The sequence below is a fragment of the Camelus dromedarius genome, chromosome 2 (assembly GCF_036321535.1).
Source record: "Camelus dromedarius isolate mCamDro1 chromosome 2, mCamDro1.pat, whole genome shotgun sequence".
Taxonomy (NCBI): domain Eukaryota; kingdom Metazoa; phylum Chordata; class Mammalia; order Artiodactyla; family Camelidae; genus Camelus; species Camelus dromedarius.
Window position 1 is genome coordinate 76,128,417 of NC_087437.1, and position 27,520 is coordinate 76,155,936.

A 27,520-nucleotide genomic window follows, 5' to 3' on the forward strand; every position below is an offset into this window, starting at 1 on the left:
ATTTACATCAAATTCCTTGGTCTTACAAATCACCAGTTCACCATAAAGTGTTCAGTAAAGCAATCACGTTTTTACGTGTGTATTTAAGTAGAGTTTAATTAATCTTAAAATATTCCTAAAAAGGCAGTTAAGAGGACAGAAAGTATTTTAATGAAACTGTGAGTTTCATAGTTTGATATAATGTGCCACATATATATATTTTTAAATCTCAACTTCTTCCTCATTGTATATTTTCATACTCAAAATAGTTTCATGATACTGCTAAACATGCTTCTATTTTATTTTTAATAGTTTTTTAAAAACCTCCATGTTTTGATATTGATTCATTTTTTTCAATTAAAGCTAAAGGCAGTTTTTAAAAAAGCTTTGGGCAACAGACCAGTGTAGTATCTATTTAGGTAAGTATCCTCTAGGTATTCAGGACTTTAATAAATTAACTTCACCAAACAGCCCATTACTATGGAGAAACAAACCAGAGATTTTTGAAATAGTTATTTCCTTAAACTTCATGATTTTAAAAGAAAATTTAACTTACTTGATGATTGAGATTAAAATGTCACACTTCAAAAATACTAATAAAATTGACGGAAAAAATACACAATTATCACGCTTCTCTGATCAAAACGGAAGGTGAATCCATCAGATGGGGAAAAGCTGAGACCAGATCTGATGACACACAACTCTTGACTGCTTCACTCTTGCTTCCAGGTAACCAAGTGAGATGCACCCCCAGTGAAGCTCTTACCGGTCAAGTCAAGAATTTCCATTGTGATTTCAATGGAACATCAGAACTTCCAGCTTCGGTGATGCAGCAGGATTCTGTGAAGGACCACAGCAAAGTGGTTAAAATGGTGAGCCAGGAAGCCCTTTCAAACAAAGCTGATACTTATTCTCCTTTAGCAAAATAATCCCTAGATAAGGTGAATTAACAGCCGAACAATCAAAACTAGGCAAATTATTAAACATCCCTCTAACTAACACTATTTAGAAAAAAAGACCTAAAGTGTTTATTGTCAACTTTAATTTAACAGAAAAAGTCACTAAAATTACTCAACGAGAACTCTGAGATTAAAGTTACAGAGACAAAGGATTACGGGCAATCATTTCTCAGCTTTTTGACTATAATTAAGTGTGGAGTTACAGAAGAATCCTCCAGAAAAACATGACATTAAATTGACATCCTGATGAAATCCAAGTTATCTGAAATGACTAGTCCAAGCCAACCAGTGATTCTGTGGTTCAGATGTTAGTATCTTAGTCTATGTGCTGCTGAAGTGAGCACCAGATGTTAGTATCTTATATTTTATTCTTTAAGTGTTTTAAAGATAATGAGTGAAGCCAAGATTTTTTTTTAAGTGGGGAATGGTGGGGGGAACACAATAGAGAAAAGCTGTTTCCTAAAAATTACTTTCTAACTACATGGGATGAACTAAATATAAAAGGATCAAAATCAGCAAAAGAGTATACAAATTAAATGAACATTATACATTAATACTGCCAATATATATTGACATATATCCAAACTGTACCATTTTTAAGAATTAAGTTATTTCCATTTCTGTGTGAGACATGTTCATTTAGTTTCTTGGGTGCTTCAGTGGTAATTCTAATTTCACTCTCAACTAAGAGAGACAATTTCCTGTGCCCCTGCAGATTATGACAATATATTTCTTTACAATCAGTAGGTTATAACACACTCTAGAAATCGGATATCACTTACTGTCTTACAGCTTTATCAATACTGTTAGTCATTTTATGACTTGGATAAAGTTTTTCTAATTAGCCACCATGATTTGAAAGAATTAAATATCAAAAATGTGTAATGATTCATCTGAGTAATCCTAATTAGACTTAGATGATTCAGTTGTCACCCAGTGCTACTGAAAAAAATAATAGCTGAAAAGAATGAGTAAAATATTAAGCGGTCTCCTGTGGCTTCACACAAGATACTACTCATTCATCCACATTTTTTAAAACAAGGGTATGGATAAAAAAATAAATCCAGATCTTTGAAGCAAACTACAAGGGACATTTACAAATACTTCCAAATTAAATGCCTGTTTTTTACCAAGGAAGCATACAATTTCAAAAACTGATTAAATGGTATAAAAGTCTATCCTGAATTATCATGAAATAGGCAACTAACATTATTATAAAAATACTGTTTTAAGAAAATCACATACACCATCTCATATTTTTATTTCCATACATTTTCTTCATATAAACCCATAAAAACCAGTAGAGAGAAGAACCATTAAAATAAACATTGTAAAATAAATAGATAAAAATCATGAATATCTATAAATAACTATCAAGTGAATAAACTGGCATAAGCTAAAAAAATAAATAAACATAATCAGTACTGCCAAAATTGGGAGAGGAGGGTCCATCATTAACTTTGACATTGTGGGTTTCATTCTTATTTTGGTTTAGAGATTTGCTAACTTTGTAGCTTAAGAAGTGAGTGCATGCTATCTGGAGAAATAAAATACGCTAATACATCCTATATACAGAAGTTCTTTTAGGAGCTCAAAATTAAATTCTTACTAATCTTAAGGAACCCTTTATAGATCTGTCTGTTTCTATAATCAGATACATACCTAAAAATGGACCATATCTATGCCTTATTTTGACTGTTGTTCAATAATTTATCACCTGTGCTGCTACTATTTATGGATAAAGTGGTCAGGGAGAGGAAGGAGGTCGACTGTGCTGTGCCAATATGGGTTTTAAAACTCAGGATAACAAAGAAATCGTGTTGGACTTAACTGACTAGGAGGGAGAAAACAGGGAATCAAACACAGAGCAGAGGTCAATTTTGAGGCTGAAGATCTTGCCAGAGACAGACTCCCTTTGAGCTCTCTGACAGCCCAACTTAAAGACTCCAGATTTTATCTGGCTATTACAAATGCCCACATGGGTAGCTTCAGAAAAGCAGTTTCAGCATAAGCTGTTCTGCATTTAAGTTACAAGTACTTCACAGAGTGTTTTGATTTGATGGAAATGGGTAGCTGTGTGAAGTGTCAGAAGGACAAGAAGGGGAAATGGTGGGCAAGAAGGGGAAATGTCTAAAGGGTGAACACAACCCTGCAGAATGGTGATTTGAATATGCCCTTAGACCAAAGCCAGGACAGATTTCCCAAGGAGCCACCCCATGCCTGTCTGTGTCCTTTGGGTTCCACTATGGCTTCCTCTTAACCCTCATTCTCACCCATACAGGGCCTCGGATTCCTGACTCCCCATGACTTAGCTCCCACTGCCTCATTAAGAACCTGCTGCTTTTTGCTTTCCAAAGCTCATTTCCCACCATGACACTGCCTCCCACAGGATGCACACCTAGCCAGCACTGATCTGGCACAGCTCAGCATTCTCTCTAAGAAACTCCATCAATGTGGGTGAGAGAGCTAACTATTAAATATCTATTATTTACCTTTTACCACAAATAGGGCATTTGACTTGGCATCTGAAAAACCCATCTTAAAGATCTGGCCTAAGCAATCACTGAAATATTCCAAAGCAACTGGCTTTCTGGCAGTTTACACACAGCCCCTTGGGGTCCTATGTTTTGAAAGCTTATTGTACTAAAAAAGGTAAGGTGCCACTTCTTACAATGAGGCAGGCTCCCTCGTTAGTGGTAATGTCCAGTATAACATTCAAAGACACATCATGGCAAAATCCCCTTCTATGCCAACAACGTGTGTTTTGCACCCTGATGGCACCACAACCTAGTCAGTGCAGAAGGGACTCCAGGCAACCATGCTGCCCACTTACACAGAAGAATATTTAATCCCCATGAATGACTGCTTTTCTGATGTTTTCATCAATTCTCTGGGTAATAGATTAAGCTTTAACTAACTCATTTTCATACATAACCCTAATTCAATCAAGCTCAATAAAAGTCATTCTGGATTGCAATTATTTGCTAAGGAACGACTGCATTCAAATGAAAAAGAAAAACTTGCTGGGTATGATACAATGCACGGCACAGATGCCTCCCCATTTCCGGAGCCAGAAACAACAACAAAAAGAGCCAAACTGCTAGAAAAGGAAATAGATTTCTTCCTCATCTTCCTGAAAATAGAATACTCATGCTTTCACACCTGAACAAAACAAAATGGAGAACCCAAGAAAGCAAATTTTAAAATTATTATTTTCAATTATGTTTATGATTTGAGAGAGGCTGCATTTCTAATCTGAGAGTCAGCACGACCTCTGAGAGCCAAAACAAGTCCAGGTTACAAATAACAGTGTTAACATCTACTCTTTCACTAAATCTGACACTGGCCTCCTTCATTTTCCCAACAATATGTATTTCAATTTCACTTTATAAAGCAGGTGCTCTTCAGAGATTTTTCCTGTCTTAAAAAGCTACTTCTTTAAATAAATATAATTCTTATACTTCCCTTAATTCATTCTTTTATAGACTACATGTTTACAAATAAAACTTAAATGCAAACTCCAAGCTCTTACTTCTACGTAAATGTATCATGTTTGTAGGGAAAAAAAAAAATCCTCATTGATTTAACTAAAGCCTTCCCTTTACTGTGTGTGCATAAGGTCCTCCACCCACCCCACTGTACTCAATATTCTTTTCATCTCCTCCATAGTAGCACCAGGCACACTACAAAATAACATAGTGCTGAAGATGCATACCAGCTGTGATGCAGTTTTGGCCAATGAATTCCACACCCCAGGTCACTGTGGTACACTAGAGGTCAAAGGATTTTTTTTTCTAGAAATGATAAGTTCCAGTTAAACTATTTGCTGAAATAAATTATCTTCATGTAGACAAAGATAAATGAATGCAGGAAGATATATATGCTTTTTAACAAAAGACTTGTCTTTATCCATACTTCACATTGTCACTGTCTTTATTTTATGATAGTAACAGTAAAAAGTATGGATAAAGACAACACTTTTGTTAGAAGTCACATACCCTGCCTGTCTTTATAGTTGAAGCTTAAACCGCAGCTATTTCACAGGCATTTTTGGCCAGGCACCAATCTTTAACAGAAACTACAAGTGTCAGCTATACTGAGAACAGATATTTCTCAAAAGAAAATGCAAATCTGAAGTATCTCTTTATCACCTTCCCACTCCCTACCCTTGCATTTCCTCATGACCCACAGACTTTCAGTTAAGAAACCTTAAACATAGTCTTAAAGGCCAAACAACAGTTCTCTAGATACTAACAGTAAACCAAAGTAACAACAAGTCATTACAGATTTGTCCATCTGTTTGGAATTTCCAGAAAGGTGTCAGAAAATACCAGCAGGCAGAGACAGAAAACTTGAGCATTCATTGTTAGACACGGACCTCTTAAAATAGCAAGACAAAAGATTTGGAAATCCTTTCTCCTTCAGTACTCAATACCAACCAATTACAAATTAAGCTTTAAAAACTATGTACCACCTATATGTCAATAGCACAGAGATGCAAATGGTATAATCTTTTACAGTTTGAGAAATTATTAATGACCTACTATGTATTAACACGGCAAAAGGTATTATAAGAGTTGTTTCCTGCTCCTGCGCATATATCCAGAAGGGACCCTACTTCAGGATGACACCTGTACCCCAATGTTCATAGCAGCACTATTTACAATAGCCAAGACATGGAAGCAGCCTAAGTGCCCATCAACAGATGACTGGATAAAGAAGGTGTGGTATATTTATACAATGGAATACTACTCAGCCATAAAAACCAACAACATAATGCCTTTGCAGCAACATGGATGCTCCTGGAGAATGTCATTCTAAGTGAAGTAAGCCAAGAGAAAGAAAAATATCATATGAGATCGCTCATATGTGGAATCTTAAAAAAAAAACAAAAAAAAAAAACCATAAATACAAAACAGAAATAGACTCACAGACATAGAATATAAAATTGTGGTTGCCAAGGGGGTGGGGGGGTGGGAAGAGATAGACTGGGATTTCAAAATTGTAGAATAGATAAACAGGATTATATTGTATAGCACAGGGAAATATATACAAGATCTTATGGTAGCTCACAGAGAAAAAAATGTGACAATGAATATATATATATGTTCATGTATAACTGAAAAATTGTGCTCTACACTGGAATTTGACACATTGTAAAATAATTATAATTCAATAAAAAAATGTTAAAAAAAAAAGAGTTGTTTTCTGGAAGCTGATATCTAGTTGGGTAATTGCGCGCGCACACACACACACACACACACACACACACACACACACAGTTACATAATAGTAGGGAGAAATGCATATCAAAATGGTAAGCAAAGAACTCCAAAAAAGTTATACTGCACAAGGGAATTTTTTATGCAGATGAATAAAGCTGGATCCTAAAGCACCAGCTGCAAGTTGGGATACAGGGAGAGAAGATGGAGAAGGTCATTACAGGCACAGGCAAAGGCTGAGCCCAAGTTCAATGCTGGGAAGAAGTACACTGGGAAGGGACAAGAGGCAGATTTGGTGGAAGTCCAGGGTTCATATCAGAAAGTAGAACACGAAATGTAGGCAAATCAGAAGTAATGCAATCTGCTTTTTTTCCCCCTCTCCCCGTAGTCTCATGAACAGCAGGACAGAGTTAGTAGCATGGTGTTCTGCAAAGCATACTGACCTTAGGACCAAACCCATGTCCTCCATTTACTTACTACTATGCAACTGTAGGCCAATTCCTGAGATTCTCTGAGCCCCCAATTCCTTATCTGCAAATCAGGATAACAATCCCTCCACCTCTAAAGGTTTCCTTAAATTATTAGAAGACATTATAAATACAAAGGGCCTGGCATACAGGAAGTGCTCAATAAATGTTAATATCTCGAGAGTTAAAACTAAGTGGTAGAAGAGCATTTAATAAAGTTACAGTGTGAACACGCTGAAGTTTGCCTTAAATATTCTCAGTATTTGGATGCGAAGTGACTTGCTAGTTTTTCAAAAGGTGGATTTTGTTTTAATTTAGGTAGCTTTAACATATAGTTAATTCTGACATTCTAAACAACCACTTTTTACTCCTACCAATTTCGGCCTACATTAGCTGATTTAATAATATGGACATTTTATTATAATGTTCATTTGCTCTAAAACTGTTGTTGCAGGGACCATAGTGGAACTACGAATTTCTGCAGTTTCCGTAAGTAGAGGTGGAAAATGAGCAGGCATTAGTCCAGTCAGATGGCTTGGCAGGGAGGCCCTGAATGCCTCTTTTATACTCTTGTGAACTATATAAATGTGCCTTTGACCTTCTCAGGCAGGGGAAATTGCACATTTAAGGCAGAAGGAGTTTCACTTCCATAAAGAGTATAAAAACATGCCTGCCAGCAGCTATATGAGGAACACCGACAGGGAACCCCCAGGTACTTTGAGAAGATTCATTAGCTCTATCAGGCCACTGAGCTGGAAAATACATGGTTAAGATAATCCAAACCCTCTGGGATATCCCATCTATGCATTACTGTAGGTTACCCCAAGAAAAACTGTGGCTTACACACATAAGGAATTAGCCAGTATCTTTAGGGAGGGGTTCTGTGAATGAAACCCACTGGAGGAACCTCAGGGCTGCCTTGCCTTTTAAGGTAAAAAAGGATTCCTTTGATCAGCAATAATTCACAATATACAGAAAATCACACTCTTACTTTAACAAGTCAGTCCAAAGTCATTTGATTAAAAAAGGAAGTCAGTTGTTAGCAATTCACATAATTTTAAACGGAAAAATTCTGTTCTGAGAAGCAAGGGTCACTAGTCTTTCCCTTTTTTCCTTTATTAATTAATTAAATTGCACAAAGACAACTTAAAGAAATATAAACATATATGTAATTTAAAAAGCACATCTCTATTAAAATTTATATTGTATTATTAAAAAAACAAATTTTAAAAACTATTGTCTGTAAAGAGTCCCTGTCCCTTTCAGATGTGCCTAATGTATATCTAGCAAATAGCTTTGTTGCAGAAAGGCTTTTGCTCCATATTATGCTAATTGCAAGAACATTCCTGATATGAAGACACAAAGGAGTCTGCTCAAAAACGATCCATGATGAATGTCAATACACTCTCTTTTGAAGTTATTTACTCACAAAGCAGTTATTCCTAGACAAATAATACTATACAGTACTTAGCTATTTTAAACCAGAAAGGGCCAAGAAACTTCCCTGAGGGGAACAGGGAAGCCCAAACACATTTCCACAGCTGAAACCAAGACAGACCCAAAAAGGCTAAGTAACTGGACAAAAGGCATTCAGCTGGTTTGTGGCTAGGCTGGGACAACACCCCGTGACTCCACACTGTAGCATTTGATGTTAGTCCCTACCAGACATTCCATTCAGTCATGGACTTGCAGAATGCTGGCGGCAGTCAGAGGCCACTCAGTTCAACCCCTTCGACCACACAGCAAGCTAGAGGCAGAGCCAGGCCAGAACCCAGGGTTCCTGCTCTGGGTCAGTGCACTTGGCCCTACAGCACACTGCTCTTCTGGACTATCGTCAATCAGTCTGACCTGCAGTTTGCCATCCACGGAACAGCAGGAGGCTCCAGACCAAGTTACATTAGGTCCCTACTCTCCCTATGGTCTTCCTTAGCAGCAACATTCAGCTGGAAAAGTTTTATTAAAAAAGGCCTAGATAGATAAATAAGTTTATAATGCATAGCACAGGGAAATATATTCAATATCTTGTAGTAGCTTATGGTGAAAAAGAACAGGAAAATGAATATATGTATATTCATGTATGACTTTAGAATTGTGCTGTACACCAGAAATTGGCACAACATTGTAGACTGACTATACCTCAATTAAAAAAAAAGCCTACATTTTCATTCCTGGAGTTAAGTCAGAGAACGCTGCTTGGCTCTTGAACACTTTCCCCTTTCTAGTCTGAATGCAGAGAAAGACATCTTTTATTTGTAACAGTAAGCATGTGAAATATTTCTTTGTGTTTCTAAATACTTGGAGTGAAATGGTAATGCTCATTTACCTGTGTGGGGGAAGGTAGTATATGGAAACTCTATACTTTCTACCCAATTTTGCTGTGAATCTAAAACTGCTCTAAAAAGTAAAGCTTATTAAGTTTTTTTTAAAAAGCTAGTATCAATTTACTTCATTCTAACAATATTAAAATTACATACTGACCAGTGAATGATAGGCCAAAGCCAGCTGAGAATTTATAAACAGTAATTTCCCTTAAATGCTCACTCCCACCAGAAACACCTAGTAACAATTGAATTTATATCCTCCATTAAAACAAAGCACATGCCTACAACAACGATCTCTGTACAGTATACATGCTCCACTAGTCACTAATCGTCAATAAATGCCTCTGATGCTATGGCAGTCAATATTTGAAGTAGCATAAAATATTTGGCTCAAATTAAGCCAATTCAAAAAAAAAAAAAAAAAAAACAAGAAAATATTCTCCAAGTATTCCCATTGGAAGACACAGGGTTTATCCTTTATCACTAACTCCAGCATAGTGACTCTCAGAGCTCAGTGTTACACAACCACAAAGGCCACCAATTACACAGAACTCAAGGGGAATGACGAAAGATATACGCCCTGCAGACATCTGTAACAGCCATGGTTCTCCATACTGCTAATAAGCATCTTAAAATTTTAACTTTTTTTATAATTAAGAAAATCAGATTTTGTCACCTTTCAAGTTGAAAAGGAAATTCACTGTAGATGCCCTATTTAAATGGGAGAATAATCATCCATAGAAGTGCGTTTTTCTATACTGGTTTTTCTTAAGCAGAAATTATAGACATAGATGTTTTTGCCTGCCTTTTATACGTGTATCTCCCATTTTCTGGTAAAAGCACTTTGATTCTTAGGAAAATACTCCTCCTTGCTCACAGTCCATGTATCTTAAGTGGAACTGACCCAACTCTACCCAAGCTTCAGGAATAGAAGTATCTTCCAGGCTCGGCCAATCAGCTTATTCCATCTTCCTGGACACAGTGAATGGGTGAGAAATGGGTTTGAAACCTTAATCGGGGCACAGAATACAAAATAAATAACAGGTATGTTAAGCTATAGTATTACTAGTGCCTGAAGTAAGAGGAGAAAAGTAGAAAGGCTGCAATAAGAAAAAGAACATAAAAGTACTGGCCCACACACATAACCTCCTGAAAAGAAATGAAAGGGAGTACTGATTTATTGTATGTTACTTCAAATCCTAATTTCAACAGATTTCCTGAAAATCTTTGGCACATCATGATATTTAATAAGTCAAGATGTTTAAATTTTCAATCTGTACTCCCATAACACCCATTTCTCTTTCAATTTATATTTCCTACAAGGAGAAGTCTCAGGTTTCAACAAAAACACTAAAAAACTAAATAATGTTAATGTGACTTCTAAAACCAATTCTAAGGGCATTTCCAGTGTCTTGAAATTTATTATGTATGCCATTATACTTAGGCAGACAGTGGCACACAATTCATTCTCCATGTCTGAAATTGTATCTTTTCTTATATTTAGGAGACGGGGGGGGGGGGGGGGGACATGGAAGAGTTGGGAATACAGTGTTTGCTTTAGTGAGAATTACACACTTCTGGAAAAAAACAACTTTTGAAGAACTAAAATACAGTACAATATAATGATACTAAAGCTATTCTGAATATAATTGTTTTATTGAGATAAAACTGAATCTAGTCAGCATCAAGAGTTTCATCTCATATCATGAATTTTGGAAAATCTTAGAGATATAGTCTAAGATACAGACTTGAATAGAAGTCTATGTATTTATAGTAAAATCTGCAACACAGTCCAACAAAGTAGCTAATGAGATAATTTTAATTAGCTAATTAGCTTCCCTTTATCTTATACTCCATTCCCATTCCTCTTCCTCCCTCCAAAACAATCATTGTATTGACTATTTTCCTTCCAGTTTTATTGAGGTATAATTGCCATACAGTACTGTGTAAGTTTAAGGTGTAGAGCATGATGTTTGACTTATATACATCATGAAATGATTATTACAGTAAGTTTAAGAAGCATCCATCATCTCAGAGACATAAAATTAAAGGAATAGAAAAGAATTTCCCTTGTGATGAGAACTTCTTAGTATTTATTCTTTTAACTTTCATACACAGCATAGAACAGTGTTAACTATATTTAGCATGTGGTACACTGTATCTCTAGTACTTATTTATACCTTTTGTACCTTTTGACTACTTTTATCCAATTCTCCCTCCCTCTCCTCTGGGACCACAAATCTGATCTTGTTTTTTATGACTGAGTTTGTTTCCTTGTTTTGGAAGTATAACTGACCTACAACACTATGCTAGTTCCTGTTACACAACACAGTGATTCAATATTTCTATACATTTCAAAATGATCACTATACTAAGTCACTGTATATCACCATACAAGGCTATTACAGTTACTGACTATATTTCCCATACTGTAAATTCCATACCCATGACTCGCTTACTTTGCAACTGGAAGTTTGTACCTCTTAATCTTCCTCATCTATTTCTTTCCTCTACCCAACCTGGTCCCCTTTGGCAACCACTTCTTTGTTCTCTAAACCTACAACTCTGTTTCTGTTTTGTTATGTTCATTCATTTGTTTTGGGTTTTAGATTCTACATATAAGTAAAATCATACAGCATTTGTCTTCCTCTGTTTGACATATTTCACTTGGCATAACACCCTCTAGGTCCATCCATGTTGTTGCAAACGTCAATATTTCATTCTTTTTTATGGCTAATACTCTATTCAGCAACTCTATGTCTTCAGATTGGAGCACACAGTCCATTTTGTTTAAAATTAATTATTAATAGGAATGTACTTACTGCCATTTTACTCATTGTTTTGGAGTTGTCTTTGTAGTTCTTTTTTGTTCCTTTCTTCTTTTGCTCTCTTCCTTTGTTATATGACTAACTTTAGTGTTATGTTTGGATTTTTATTTGTATGTGTATCTAGTATAAACTTTTTTATTTGTGGTTACCATGAGATTTATACATAGCAATCTATATATATATGATTAAAGTTGCTGATTTCTTAAGGCTATATACATTTTTACTCTCCCCCACAATGTTTACTATTTTTGACCTCATGTTTTACAGTTTCTGTTTTTGCATGCCTTAACTAATTATTATATAGATGATTTTACTCCTTTTGTCATTTAACCCCAGGTAGGCAAGGCTGGTTCCTGACATTGATGCCTGTGGGGTCCAGGGTGTCCCAAAGCTGATGTCAGCCCGCTGGTGCATGGGATAAGGGCTGGGGGAGGGTGGATCCAGGGCTGGTGCTGGACCACTGATGAGTGGGCTGGGTCCTGGGGTCTCTGGCTGCTGGGCCCCGGGGGTCTTGAAGCTGGTATCGGCCTGCTGGTACAGGGCTAAGGCCCAGGGGGTGCTGGGGCTAGTGCAGTCCCAGTGGTGAACAGGGCTTAGTCCTGGGGCAGCTGTGAGCTCAGGGGATCTTAAGGCTGCTGTGCTACTGGTGGGCGGGGCTGCGCTCCTGCTTGGCTAGTTCCTTGGCCTGAGGCATCCCAGCACAGGAGCCAATAGGCTTATTGGGGGAGGGGGGTGGGGTCCCAGCACTTACAAGTCAGAGGGAGGATTCTAAAATGGTGCTTCCCAGCCCCAGTGTCCTCGCTGTAAAACAAGCTCCCCAAAATGGCTGCTGCCAGTGTCTTCGTCCCCAGGGCGAGTCCCAGTTGCCTCCTGCTTCTCCAGAAAGCTCTCCGTGATCAGCAAGTGGGTCTAACCCAGGCTCCTTTCAAATTCCTGCCTCTGCCCTGGGTCTCAGAGTATGTGAGATTTTGTGTGTGCCCTTTAAGAGTGGAGTCTCTGTTTCTCACAGCCTTCTGGGTCTGCCGAAAGTAAGAGTCGCTGGCCTGCAAAGCCAACTGTTCTAGGGGCTCGTCTTCCCAGTGCAGGTCCCAGCCTGGAGAGCCTGATTTAGGGCTCGGACCCTTCGCTCCTTGGAGAGAACCTGTGCCTGTGCAGTTGTAATTATCCTCCCATTTGCGGGTCGCCCCCCTCCTCCCCCAGGGGTATGGGTCTTGACTATACCATGTCTCAGCCCCTCCTACCTGTCTCATTGTGGTTCCTTCTTTATATCGTTAGTTGTAGAAGATCTTTTCTGTTAGTCTTCCCGATCTTTCTCATCGACAGTTGCTCTGTAGACACTTGTAATTTTAGTGTGCCCCCGGGCGGAGGTAAGCTCACCGTCTTCCTACTCCGTCATCTTGGCCACTCCTCCAAAGCAATCATTTTAATGTGCTTACTCAGTATTTTGAATATGTACTAATTTCACACAGAACTGAGAATAGTACATCAGATAAACAGAGGTGGGTGAAAGGACAGATGCTATTAGGAGGGAAATCTCTTGAATTTCCAATATTAGAACTTAAATAATACTTTTCTTCTATTTATTTTCTGAGCTATGTTATTTCCCTTAAAGCAAAACAAAATTGAAGGTTCAACTCTCTGCCCACCTCACCTTCACCACCACCTTAAACTTGGGTCACCTAACTCTTGGTAAAGAGGTTGGTGGGAACTGGGACAGGAAGAGAGAAGGATTTGACAAAGTTAATGTAAATCTGACAAGACCAGAGATACTGTATGATATAACTTTCAGACTACAAAGCAGCTTCAAGGCATCAAAAATTCATTGTAAAGTTTCCCCAAAAAACATAGTTTCTGCCTCATGAATACTCAATTACTCAGCAAAGAGTCTCAACAAACATACAGAACTGTTTGCTTATCTGTGGCATAAAGATTTAAAATTAGAAGAAGTACTATAGAATTGGTCCTGAGCGAAGTTAAAGCTGAGGTTTGCTGCCCTCAAATTTTCTTCACAAATCTCCTCTCCCCGAAAGATTCCTCACTCCACCACAGGTACCAGGAGGTTTCACTCTGTCATCCTCCACATCAAAACCTGCTTTTACATCAATGACTGAGAATGTTGACAAAAATAACTAGAGTAAAGTTTGCATGGTAACAAGCACTATGTCCAAGTAAAAAAATCTCCAACTGTGGAGCAGTAAGAGTAGGTAACATGAAAGCACACCCAGAGATTTATAAATAACCATCATCATCTTACCTTTATTTTTTCTATGTTTTATATCACTAAATTGCAACATCTATAGCCTAAACTGAGTAGCATCTATGGAATGAATAGAAGTCTGAAAGTGTCAAATAAGGGATGCCCACCTTAACAGAAAAGCATATAAAATGACATACTGCAATGAGTCATCAGAGTGAAGAACTCAAAAAGAAATGGGATTTGATAGAATTACACTGTCCAGCAAGAGGGAAAGAGACCCACTCTACCTGATGCTGTCTGTCTCTGTCAAGTGAGGACAGAAAAGAACTAAAGTGCCCCTAGGCTAGATCCCTGAGAGATTTTGACAGGGGCTAGCAAACCTTTTAGGGGCAAAATGGTAAAAGGAAATGAAAATGTTTCTTTGGAAAAGAAGAAGTGCTATTTTCATATCTTTTTGCATGTTTTAAGGAAGAGGTGTCACAGACATAATTTATATGGTGGTGTCAGAGTTTAAAACTGGAGTCAATTAACAGATGTTTCTAGGAGGCAGTTTTGGGTATTCAGTATGAGGAAATAGTTTCTGACCATCAGATCTGTCCCAAAATGAAGCAAATCTCTCTTGGATATTTATCCATCAACGGAGATATTCAAACAGAATTTTAGGGTTTACTGTATGAGTACTGAGGGCTGATCACTAAGCCTTATCGTCTAAAATCCAAACATTTCAAGATTCTCCAGCTTTCTGAAATCAAAGCAAATAAAAGCTGGAAGCCACGAGACTTGGAATCCATCATATTCAGCAGTCATGGTGCCCAGCAGCCACAGATCTATGTCCTTAATCCAAATGCCAAACTTGTTAGTGCAGTAATATATCAAAAGAAAGTTTAGGCTATTTGTGCTTTAAATCCCAATGAATGTTAGTTTAAGGAACTGGGAATTGATCAGATGCTAGTTTCTAATTAAAAGTCAGTCTATACAGATCTTGTCATATAATCCTAAGATTTAATATTAATACAATTCAATTATCACCTACTAAGCTTATGCTCAAATTGTTACACTGAAACTGGTTTAATATAATAAATTCATAATAAATATGAAGTACTATTATTTTCATAAAATTGTTCTTTGGAATCCAAGAGACTTTCAACACATTCAAATCTATAAAAAAATCATTACAGTAATTGATATAACATTTTTTAAATTTTATATATAAAGAAGACACAGCCACCAACAGTAGTTATACTCATCAACTTCACAAATATGGAAAAAATGTCCAGAGTAAAATTTAGGAGATGGGTAAGTCATTTAACCACATGTCTTCTATACGTATTATTTTTATCATTATTTTATGAACATCTTTAAAGACCAGGCTACTAGTTGTAAGAGAGCAGAGATTTGTCAGATACATTTGGCTAGGGATTTTATTTTCTAATGTGCATCTTTCAGACTTAGGTCCACGTTCTTATTTCAGTATCTTACAAAATTTGCCTTTCAGCATATTTTTAGCTGAACTTGCAGGGTGGAGAATACACCCTGGAATTGAAGAACATGAGGTTAATACCTTGGTAGGATTAATATACCTTATAGTTGACTTCCTGAGGGATCATGCCACTGTTCTCCTGCCAGAGGACATTCCCTTTCAGTTAAAATTCCACTGTACAGATAAGTACTTTGATACCTGCCCAGTGAGTTCTTTTTGTAATTGTACATTTTTATCGTGCGAACCCTTCTCTAGAGGTTACCAAGCATCTGACTTAAAAGCAAGAAACAAAATCCTACAACCCTAACTTTAGAAATCATATTTCCGCAATAAAAATGAATTTTAAATAAATTACAAGTAGATACACGTAGACACTTCCAAAAACTGAAAAGCACTAATAAACAAGTAGAAACAAGCATTTCTAAGACACCATGGAAGGTTCCCAACAGGATCTGTAATTGGGACATGCTAGCCAGCTCTTCATTGCCCATGCTTACGGAAGGCAACTAGATTCAGTATTCTGAAAACCATTTCCAATTCACTTTGGAATACTCTCTTCCCATAAATTAATTTCCTTAAAGTGATAAAATATATGCAAAAATAATCTGAATAAAGTTTTAAATATATAAAACCTTAAATAACTACTACTGCTATTTCTTGTAGTTAAAAGTAAAATCGATTTTACATTTCTTAAGTACAGGTCAGAAAGGTAGCAACTGGAGAGAAGTTAAAAGAGTCTTTGGTAGCTAAAGAAAACTGACCTGAATGAAATGTCACCAGGTTGCTATGGATAATCCACAAATAGCAAGAAGAATGCATGCACTGGTAATATTTATATGCAAGAGATCTCCTACTAAAAAAGACAATGTCTTTAAAAACAAAACAGAACCCCCAAACTTGTCTTTAATTATTAGCTTTTCCTTTTCCTTTTAAGCCAATTCCAAGCAAAAAGAATGATTCTAGACCAAATAGGCAAGAATACAACTATACTAACATATCAAACACAATGCTTAATTAAAATCTTCTATATACTCTAATCCAGGAGGCTTATTTAAAACTTTGACCTTTTTCCTAACACTTTACTTTCTCCTACTGCACAGATATTCTTTGAAGATTTTCTTCTTCCTTTTAACCTAAATATCTTCACTGTTTCCATCCAAGTTTACTATCATCACTGCATGCCGGGGGCACTTGATGAGGCAGATATGATTAGGCAACAGTAAGATGTGTTGAGTGAACTGGGGGATGAGCCCAGAAAGAGCCCAAGGGCTTTCAGGCCAGGGCAGAGTGACAAGGTAGTATTACCCTACTGTCATGGAAAAGAGGAGTGTCCTGGTAGTTAGGATGAGGAGGGAGCAAAACTGTTTGCTCAAGTTGGCAGAGATCCAGTTTGTGATGGAATGTTACCATGGAATGAACTAGATAAAAGTTGAGCAGACAGCAGGATCTGTGAGTCATCCCAACACACACAGGTTAAATTCATGGATGAGAGGTGTCATCCAGGGTCCTCAGCTAAGAAGAATGGGGAGACCAGAAGCCCCAGGACTGAAATCTTAGGGAATCTTTACAGCGTGCCTTTCGACAGTTCCTTCATCATTGTGAGAAGAGTTAGGAAAGACGCATGAGGGATGATCACGCCAGCCCACGACTGACACTGTTGAGTTCTTTTAAAAGTCAGTGTGACCTGCTGTCGCGGAGCCTGCTGATCCTGAAGTTCCCTCTCCCTACAGCCTGCCTGGAGCATATACTGTTCTTCCACGACTTTTCCTATTTATAATCCCACATGTTGCAAAAGATCTCTATACACCTAAGCATAGAATTATGTTTCCTTGGCCAGACCTTGTGCCATTTTCTGTTAGAACTGGTTTAAAAGTGAAAAGATAAGCTGACTGCTTGAGTGGGTAACAGAAATAACAAACTTATCAGGACAGAGCAAATCCTATTCGAAAATCTAGAATCACTTTCCCCAGTTCTCACCCCAGAAATTTCAGTGGTTCAATTCAAAATAATTTAGGCAATGTTAGCAACCAAAATAATACCAAGTTTGGTTTTTCCTTAGGGGGTGAGTTGGGGGTGAGGAGAAAACATATTCAAATATAAATAGTAGCTATATTTACTCAGAGACATTTGTTTAACTAACCAGAACTTGGAGGGGCCACAGTTTCCACAATGCAGCTTCCTTTTGAATCAATCACTCAATGTAGACCACAAAACACAATCACATGAGACGCTTTTAAAAATGCAGATGACGAGAGAGAAGCAAGATGGCAGAGTAGAAGAACGCTTGCAGCTCACCCTCTCCCACAAATACACCAAAACTCACACCTACGGACCTACTCAGACAACCAGAGTACCTGCCGAACTCCGACAGGACATCGCCCTCTTCGAAAGACAAAGACGCCAAAAATCTGGTAGGAGAAAAGGAAAAAAGAAAGAAGAAAAACCAAACAGTGCGGGACCCATCCCGTGGGGAGGGAGCGGCAAAGGAGGACTGGCGCTTGTTCGCTGGGCCCCTCACCTCCAACAGAGAGGCCAGCGGGATGGAGGGGGGGCCTCCGAGGCTCAGATCTGCCCTGAGCACCCCTTGACCGACAGAACTGAGTTAAATGGGCACAAAGGGTCTCCGCGACACCCAGCCCAAGACACGAGCCGAGCCGGCAGCTGGGACCGGGACAGGCCGCCCGAGCCAGGCAGAGGACTGGGGCAGCTGCACTGAGGCAGCCCCGGGGACTGCAGGGGGCTGCTCGCTGTGGCTGGGAGGGTATATGGAGCAGAACAACCTCAGGCCCCCATAAATTGCGAAAAAAGCAAAGTGGCACGGCTTGTGTGCCTTGGGGGGAGGGGCGCCATAGCCTTTGTCTCCTCGGACCTGCACTGCCATTACTGGCACTTCTCAGCGAGAAGAGTCAGGGCTCAGCCACAGCCACCATCTCCTCCTGTGCGCAGGGCCTGGGTGCGGGCGGGGCCAAGACCTGAAACTGCACCCAGGGGCTCTGCAACCTCCTAGGTAGGACTGAGACTTGTTTACAGCCTGAGGCAGATAGGATCTTTCTGCCCTGGCACCTCAGAGAACTCATGCCACCAAGACAAACAAGGAGCTGAGATTTGGCACGGAGCAGGGGCAGGGCCGTTCCATGGTCTTCCCCAAGACCACCTTCGGAACAGCGACCCGAGGTGGAGCGGGCAGCAGCACAGAGCAGCGGAGCAACCGGCACTGGGAGAGGGCGGGCAGCCACCCCGCTTCCTGGTAGGAGCGCTGCACCTGACCACAGTGCTGAGAGGGGGCGCAATCCGCCCACCTGCCTCCCCCAGAGCGCAGCATCTGATTGCGGCATCAGGAGGGGGAGTGAGAGCTCAGCTCCTGACCCAGTGTTAGGAGGGGGCGCGATCTGCTAACCAACAGCCACTGGGAGCAGCATAGACGAGGGCGCCCACAGAGGGCCTCTGGAAACGGCAAGCTGAGTTTGCAAAACAGGACGAAGACACAAAGACCTCTCGATAAAATCATTAAGAGTACACCATCTCCAGGAGAACTAGATAACTGATACTCCTTAAGCCACAGTGCCAGAGAGATATGAGCAATATGAAGAAGCAGAGGAACCACTCCCACGTAAAAGATCAAGAGAAATCTCCTGAAAGCATGAGCAAGGAAATAGACATTGATGGCCTACTAGATCAAGATTTCAAAAAAGGACTGATCAAAGTACTGAAGGAACTAAAAGAAATAGTGTTTAGAGATATAAAATATGTCAAAAATGAAATAGAAGCTATAAAGAAGAGCGAAATAGAATTAGTAAACTCACTTGCTGAGATGAGAGCTGACCTAAAGGCTGTGCAAAGCAGGCTAGATAATGCAGAGGAACGAATAAGTGACCTAGAAGACCGGAGAACAGAAAGCACGCAATCAGAACAGCTGAGAGAAAAGCAAATAAAAAACAATGAAAACAATATAAGGGACCTGTGGGATAATATAAAGCGTGCCAATCTATGCATTATAGGGGTTCCAGAAGGGGAAGAAGAACAAAGGGGACTGGAAAGGTATTTGAAGAAATCATGACTGAAAACTTCCCAAACCTAAAGAAGGAATCAGATATCCAAGTACAGGAGGATCAGAGGGTCCCAAACAGACCCACACCAAGACACATCATAATCAAGATGGCCAGAGTCAAGGAGAAAGAAATGATCCTAAAGGCAGCAAGAGAAAAGCAAAGAGTGAGTTACAAGGGAACCCCTATAAGGCTCTCAGTTGATTTTTCTACACAAACACTACAGGCCAGAAGGGAGTGGCAAGATATATTCAAAGTCCTGAATGAAAAAATGATGCAGCCTAAGATACTCTATCCAGCAAGGCTATCCTTTAGAATAGAAGGAGAGATAAAGAACTTCACAGACAAGCAAAAACTAAGAGTTTAGCAACACTAAACCCATGCTAAAAGAAATATTGACAGGTCTACTCTAAATAGAAAAGAAGTAGGATGCTACAAAAATAAGAAACTCATAACTGGAAAGGAGATAACTGCCATGAATTACAAAAAGAATAAACACAAAACTGTAAAAGAAGACACCTAAATCATTAAGAGTGGGAGAGGGAAGCAAGGAAAGCCACTGTGGAAAACAGTATGGAGATTCCTCAAAAGACTAGGAATAGACTTACCATATGACCCAGGAATCCCACTCCTGCGCATATAACCAGAAGGAACCCTACTTCAAAATGACACCTGCACCCCAATGTTCGTAGCAGCACTATTTACAATAGCCAAGACATGGAAGCAGCCTAGATGTCCATCAACAGATGACTGGATAAAGAAGATGTGGTATATTTATACAATGGAATACTATTCAGCCACAAAAACCGACAACATAACGCTATTTGCAGCAACATGAATGTTCCTGGAGAATGTCATTCTAAGTGAAGTGAGGCAGAAAGAGAAAGAAAAATACCATATGAGGTCGCTTATATGAGGAATCTAAAACAAACAAACAAACAAAACATAAATAAAAGACAGGAACACACTCATAGACATAGAATACAAACTTGTGGTTGCCAAGGGGTAAGGGGTGGGAAGGGACAGACTGGGGATTTTAAAATGCAGAATAGATAAACAAGATTATACTGTATAGCACAGGGAAATATATACAAGATCTTGTGGTAGCTCATAGCAAAAAAGAAATGTGACAATGAATATATACGTGTTCATGTATGACTGAAAAACTGTGCTCTACACTAGAATTTGACACAACATTGTAAAATAACTATTACTCAATAAAAAAATGTAAAAAAAAAAATGCAGATGCTTAGGCACTTCCTACCCTGAAATCACTTAAACGCGAATACTCTGTGAGAATGCCTATGATGGGTTTAAAAAAAAAAAATCATTCCATACAGTGCCTCAACATCATGTGCAGAATTAGTGAGGAATATTAGGGACTACCACCTTGCATGATTTTTTGGTATCTTTGTCCCTATATTAATAGTTAGTAAACTATTTTCAACATAAATTTATTATGTTGAAACAAGGAAGGATTTACTCATAGACCCTGGAAAATTTTCAAAGGAAAAGGTACAGAAGTTGTTTGCTTTTCACTCTGTTTGGTTTTGGTTTGTTTCCTCCTCATTAGCAATTAATTTGCCTTACAGCTTCCTTTATGAAGAGGAGGTGCTAAGGGACAAAGATACCAAATAACTGGGTAATTTAACTACTCAGATCACCCAAAACACACAGACTCAGCTCTGCAAGCTCAGTACAAAGAGACCCACTTCTTTTCAGGGGAAAAAATGCTTAACTACCCTAGAAATTGCAGGCTTCCCTGAGTTCAGATCAAACATTTAAAAAGTAAACACTTCACAATTATAAAGAAATCAAAACATTTCTTTCAAGTAGGAGAGATCATGGAAGTAAAAATGCTGTTTCTGAGAAACGCAGTAGTTTCCTACCTAGAATTTTTCTAGACAAAAAGATTCTTCCTTCAGGTACTGATACCTGCTATATGAGTTTCCAAATTCTCAATTTTTTAAGTTCCCATTTTACTTTAATACTGGAAAATAAACCCTGAAGCTCAGTTTTCAGTGTATAACAATGTAAACTACACATCTGGATCAAAGAAATGCTAATATTAAACATAAAAAGACTTCTTAAAATCAGTGATTGCCAATGATTTGATGCAACATCTACTTTTGGGTTTGGTTCCATTTCGAAATGTCTCCTACTAATGTTTTGTGAATTTTATTAATTCTATCATAGCATTCACTGAGATAACTGAGTTCCTTAAACTAAATGGAAATCATCTCAATGAACCCTAAAATAAGTTTCCTCATATAAAATCAATATACAGGAGAGGGATGAGAAAAAAATTATTTAATCTGTCTCAACCTCTTTGTTTATGAGGGGCTTTCATGTGACTAGTCTTATATTTTGACATCAGAGTTGGGAAATATTTTATTTATGAAGAAATTGTGTAATGTTTTACTTTCATTCCAAAATAAGGAAAAGGAGAAAGCAAGCACCTGTTAAATACACTTTATTTGCACACACACACACACACACACACACAGTTTTCATTTATAACTAGCAAGTATTTAATTTAATCTTTACTAAAAAATATGGAGCCCTTTAAATCTTTCTGCACTGTTTAAAATTATTGCAGTGAGCATTTTTATCTTTAGTGTAATTTTTTAAAATATGGAGCCCTCCAGTGGCCAAATATTTACGTTACCATTTAAAGAAAAACATTAAATAAGAGAGTTCATGCTTTCTTTTTCACAATTTTCTCTATTCTCTCATGTGCTGGACCTCAAGCATTTCTCTGATAGAGGGAGGCAGCAAAAACAGGAGCTCATGGGAACAAAAACTCTGAGCAAGGGGAACCTTCATCTCTGAAGGAGGAACATTGGTTCCAAGAGGGTGTTGCTTTTATTCTCTTTAACCTCCCACCACTTACTGCCAGACATGGGTTCAATCATGGGACGTGCACAGTAAGAAAAGATAACTAAATGGCCTTCCAACCAGAGAACCAAAACAAAAGTGGGAGGTGGTAGAAAATAGTTCTTTAAGTACTCTTGGTCTCACCCCAAGCTACACATGCATGGATCTCATCCTCAAAAGTATACATTGGACACTGAGAACTGAACTATTGGCTCTGCTCAGTTCTCAGATTGGCCACTAGGGGGCAAATAAGAAGATAAATCCAAGTAACACTAAAAAGACTGAAAACGGAACTGATCTAGGAAACAACTCACAGATGGCTGGTTGGAACTTGAATCCTGAACTTAACCAAAACAAATTTTCTACTAAAACTAAAACATCGCTATTTTCCACAGACTTAATAAAAGAACCAGGGTCTCATAATAATCACACTGTCCAGGATAAAACCCAAAATTAGTCAGCATATGAAGAAACAGAAAAAAATCTCAACTTGCACAGAAAAAGACAATCAACAGACCCCAACTCTGAAACAATGCAGGTATCAAATTTATCTGGCAAAGATTTTTAAAATGTTCCAACAAGTAAAGGCAAACACTCTTAAAGATGACAAAAGGAAAGAAAGGTGGTATAGCTTGCTCTTGAAAAGTCTGGACATTCCTTATATAAATATGCACAGTGTAAACATGCAGACCCACTCCTAGGTATTATTTCAGGAGAAATCAATGGTCAGGTTCACAGAAAAATATGTAAATGAATGTTTATAATGGATTTATTCATAATTGCCATAAACTGGAAATAATCTGATTGGTAAACAGATAAACTCTAATACATATATAATATAATAAATACCACTCAGAAGAAACAAAGAACAGGCTATTGATGCAACAACTTTGGTGAACCTCAGCCATTATAGAAAGTTAAAAAAAAAAAAGTCTCAAAAGGAACATACTATATGATTCCATTTATATTACATGCTCCAAAAGACAAAACTATTGAAGTGAAGAAAAGAACAGCGTTGCCAAGGGTTGGGGTTGGGGGAAGGTATGACTACAAATGGCATAAAGGAAGTTTGGGAGGGTGGAACTTTATAAACTTTAACATTGAATTGTTCATAAAATCTATTCATGGTTTAAAATAAATGGAACTGTACACATTGAAAGGCAATTTTTTGTCAGTTAATCTAAAAAATACAAAAAAAAAATTTTTAAGCCCAAAGTTGATTTGGTACATTGCACTAAAGCCCAGTGGAATCAACTCATAAGCATCAGAACTGAAAATGACTTACAAAAGTGTATTCTTACCCAATACGCTTTCTATTCTATTATATATACAAAACCAAGACCAAAACAGCACATGGAAAGAAAATCAAAGAACACCATGTCATTGTCAGTCACCAAACAGCAACTCGGGTATTCAAGCTGAAAGATATCTAAATTACTTGAGAGAAGACTCTTTGTCTTTGGAAGATCCATTCCAATATTAATACTTCCACCTGGAAATTCCAAGCTATGTTCTCCATAATACCATCTATGCAGTGTTTTTATTTTTTCTGCCACATTAAAAAACAGGTTGAGGGCACTTTACTGCCAGAAAGGTGGTACTAACATACTTACCCCTAAGGTCCTCACTAAATACAACTAAAAACACTGGAGATCATACATAAAACAATTGCAAGAAGACACTAAAAGGAAGGAAAAAAGGCAATCTAGCTAGGGACTTCAAGACCCAGGAGCAACACAGTGTTGAGTTCCCTGGATCTTCTTTTTGCCCTATACATCCTAGACTAGGAACTGAAGAAGCCAGCAACCCAGAAGCACCAATGAGGAGCAGACAAAAGAGTCCCAAAGAAAGCCAGCTCTCTCCAGCCAAAGGACCAGGAAAGTCTAGCAAGACAGATCATTTTTAGACAATAACTGTGCTACATGAGACAAACATAACAGAAAAAACTATGGCCCCATACCTACCAATGCCAGCTAAGGCTAAGCACAGAATCTAGACTAACATCCTCTCCAGAATGTAAAGATGAGACACAATCCCCACAACGCAGAAGTGTCAGAGAAGGACAAGTAGGGAGCTGGGATTTTCATCCTGTCAGATGGTAAGTCCAAGTTCTCCCTCTCCCCGCAACATATAGAGAGTCAATGGAGATCATGTGCGGACACAAAACTACCAACTCCCACCTATCAGTAATTTTCCTCTGTTCTAGCAGTTTTCCTCTCTCTCCCCAGCTGGGTAGTATCAGAAGAGGTTAGATAAGACACATCAGAACTTTGATCACTGCCCAGCAATAAAAAGGCCACCCTCGACCCTGACCCTTGGTATCAGCAGAAGCCATGCATAAAGCAGTAATGAAACACTGCTAACCCTTCCAGCTGCAGCAGTACCATCAAAGGCCCACTAAGGAATGGGAACTCCCACCTCTGCCCAGAAGTACCAAGCAGTCCTTTCCTACCTTGGATGTCAATGGAAGCCAAGTGGGGAAAACTAGACTTCTCTCTCAATCTGGCAGTAATAAGATGGTGCCATCCCTTCCTCCTGCTACAGCAGTGTCAGAGGAGGTCAGCTAAAAGAGGAGGTTTGTGTAAGATCCAAAGATTCAAAACTTAATGCCCAAAATATCCAGGTTTCAATTAAAAGTCACCTCACATACCAAAACCAAGACTGTCTCAACGTAAATGAAAAAGAAAAAAAGTTAATTAACAGACAATAAACTAAAGATGTGATGTTAAAATTATCTGACAAAGATTTTAAAGTAGATATTATTAAAAGTGTTTCAATGAGCAGCTACAAACATACCTGAAAGAAATTAAACACATAAAATGTCTCAGCAAATAAATAAAAGATATAAAAAAGAACCAAGTGGAAATATTGGAACACAATAATCAAAATTTAAAACTTAATGAATGTGCTCAAAGGCAGAGTGGAGGAGACAGAGGAAAGAATCAGTGAATTAGAAAATAAAACAACAGATATTTATGCAAGTGAAGCAAAAGCAAGAAAAATTTATGGAAATACTAAACAGAGCCTCAGGGATCTACGAAAAAAATAAAAGACTTTAAATCCATGTTACTGCAATCCAGGAAGGAAGGAAAAAAAAGGGCAAGGCTGAGAAAGTACTCAAAACAAGTAACAGCTGAAAACTTTCCAAGTCTGGGAACCACCATATACTAAGACACATCACAACCAAACTAGAAACCATGGAGATAAGGCAGTGGCAATTTTTTGAGGGCTAAAAGAACAGAACTATTAACCTAGAATCCTATATCCAATGAAAATATCCTTCAGGAAGGAAATGAAAATAAAGATATTATCAGGTGAAAGAAAACTCAAGAGAATTTTCACCAGTAGCCTTGACCAAAAAGAGTGACTAAAGAAGTCCAATAAATGAAAAGGAAAACATAAAAGAAGAAATCTCCGACCGTAAAGAAGAAAAAAGAACATGATAAAAATATGGGTAAATACAACATGCTTTCCTTCTTCTCCTGAATTTTCTAAATTATTTTTGATGGTTTTAACAAACTGTAAAGTGCCTAATACAGTTCTAAATGTATGTAGATAAGTGCTTAAGACAACTGTATTATAAATGGAGGAAGTAAAGGGACATAAAGAAAGTGGAAGTAAATGCACTAATTAAAAAGACAGACTGGCAGTGGGTTAAAAAACATGATCCAACTATATGCTACAAAAAACTCACTTCAAATATATGACATAGGTAGGCTGAAAATAAAAGAATGGAAATGGTATACCCTGCAAATATTAATCAAAATAAAACAAGAATGCTATATTAATTAGAAAAGTAGACTTCAAAAAAAATCATCAGACATAGAGAGGGATGTTGAGGGCCTCATGACAAATGGGCCATACCACCAAGAAGACAGAGCAATCCTAAGTATGTATGTACTAATAACACATCTATAATATATGTAAAATAAAAATCTATAGAATTGAAATGAGACATAAATCCACAATTAGAATGGGAGACAATGACAAACTTCTCTCAGCAATTGACTAAATGACTAAAGAGAGAAAATCAGAAAGAATATACAAGATCTCAATAACACCATCAAAGAAGAGGATCTAACATTTATAGAACATTTGACCCAACAACAGCAGAATACACATTCTTTTTCAAGTGCCCAAGGGACACACACCAAGAAAGACTATATGTTGGTCTATAAAACAACAAATTTAAAGAGATAGAAATCTTACAGAGTATATTCTCTGATCACAAACAGAATCAAATTAGAAATTGTTTACAGAAAGATAACAGGAAAACTCCCTAACACTTGAAAGCTAATAATATACTTAAAAATAATGCATGAATCAAAAGTCTCAAGGGAAATTTTTTTAAAACACATTGAATTAAATGAAAATAAAAATATAGCCTATTAAAATTTGTGGGACCCAGCAAAAGCAGTGTTTGACAGGGAATCTGTAGCACTAAATGCTTTCTTTTGAAAAAGAAAGTTTTAAAACCAGTAATTTAAATTCCCACCCCAAGAACCTTGGAAAAGATACAAATAAATCCAAATAAGCAGAAATTAAGAAAATACTAAAGATAAGAAATCAATGAAATTGGAAACAGAAAAACTGATTTGGTATTACCTTGATACCAAAATCAAAGTACCAAAAGGGAAAGCTACACATCACTATTCTTCATTAGTACAGATGCAAGAATCCTTAACAAAATATTAGCAAACAGAATTCAGCAATATATGAAAAGAATTACATAACATAACCAGAGATTTATTCCAGGAATGCAAGGATAGTTCAATATTCAAAAATCAATTAATACTATCCACCATGTTAATAGGTAAAAAGAGAAAAATCATATGATCATATCAACTGATTCAGGAAAAGTATTCAACGAAATTCAACATCCATTCATGATAAAAACATTCAGTAAGAAAAATCAAGGAGAATCTCTTCAACTTGATGAAGAGCATGTAAAAATAACCTACAGCTAATATTTATAACAGTAAAAGACTGAATGCCCTTTCCCTAAGATCAGAAACAAGGCAAAAATATTCACTCTCATCACTTTTATTGTATAGTGCTGCAAGTTCTAGCCAGCACAGTAAACTAAAGAAAGGAAATAAAAGGCATATAGTTCTAAAAGGAAGAGATAAAACTATCCCTATTTG

At 37.8% G+C, this 27,520-nt stretch overlaps 1 protein-coding gene across 10 annotated transcripts in view; it reads right to left on the reverse strand.

Moving 5' to 3' along the window:
- BBX (BBX high mobility group box domain containing) overlaps positions 1–27,520 on the reverse strand; it is a 256,822-nt gene that overhangs the window by 152,597 nt on the left and 76,705 nt on the right. For 8 of the 10 annotated variants that reach the window (XM_031456220.2, XM_031456214.2, XM_031456188.2 and 5 more), the window contains one exon: positions 746–819. The gene's annotated coding sequence lies outside the window, so the exon portion shown is untranslated. Of the gene's footprint in view, positions 1–535; positions 701–745; positions 820–13,017; positions 13,184–27,520 lie in introns of those variants that run through there. The other 2 variants (XM_064495716.1, XM_031456211.2) reach the window with 2 other exon arrangements.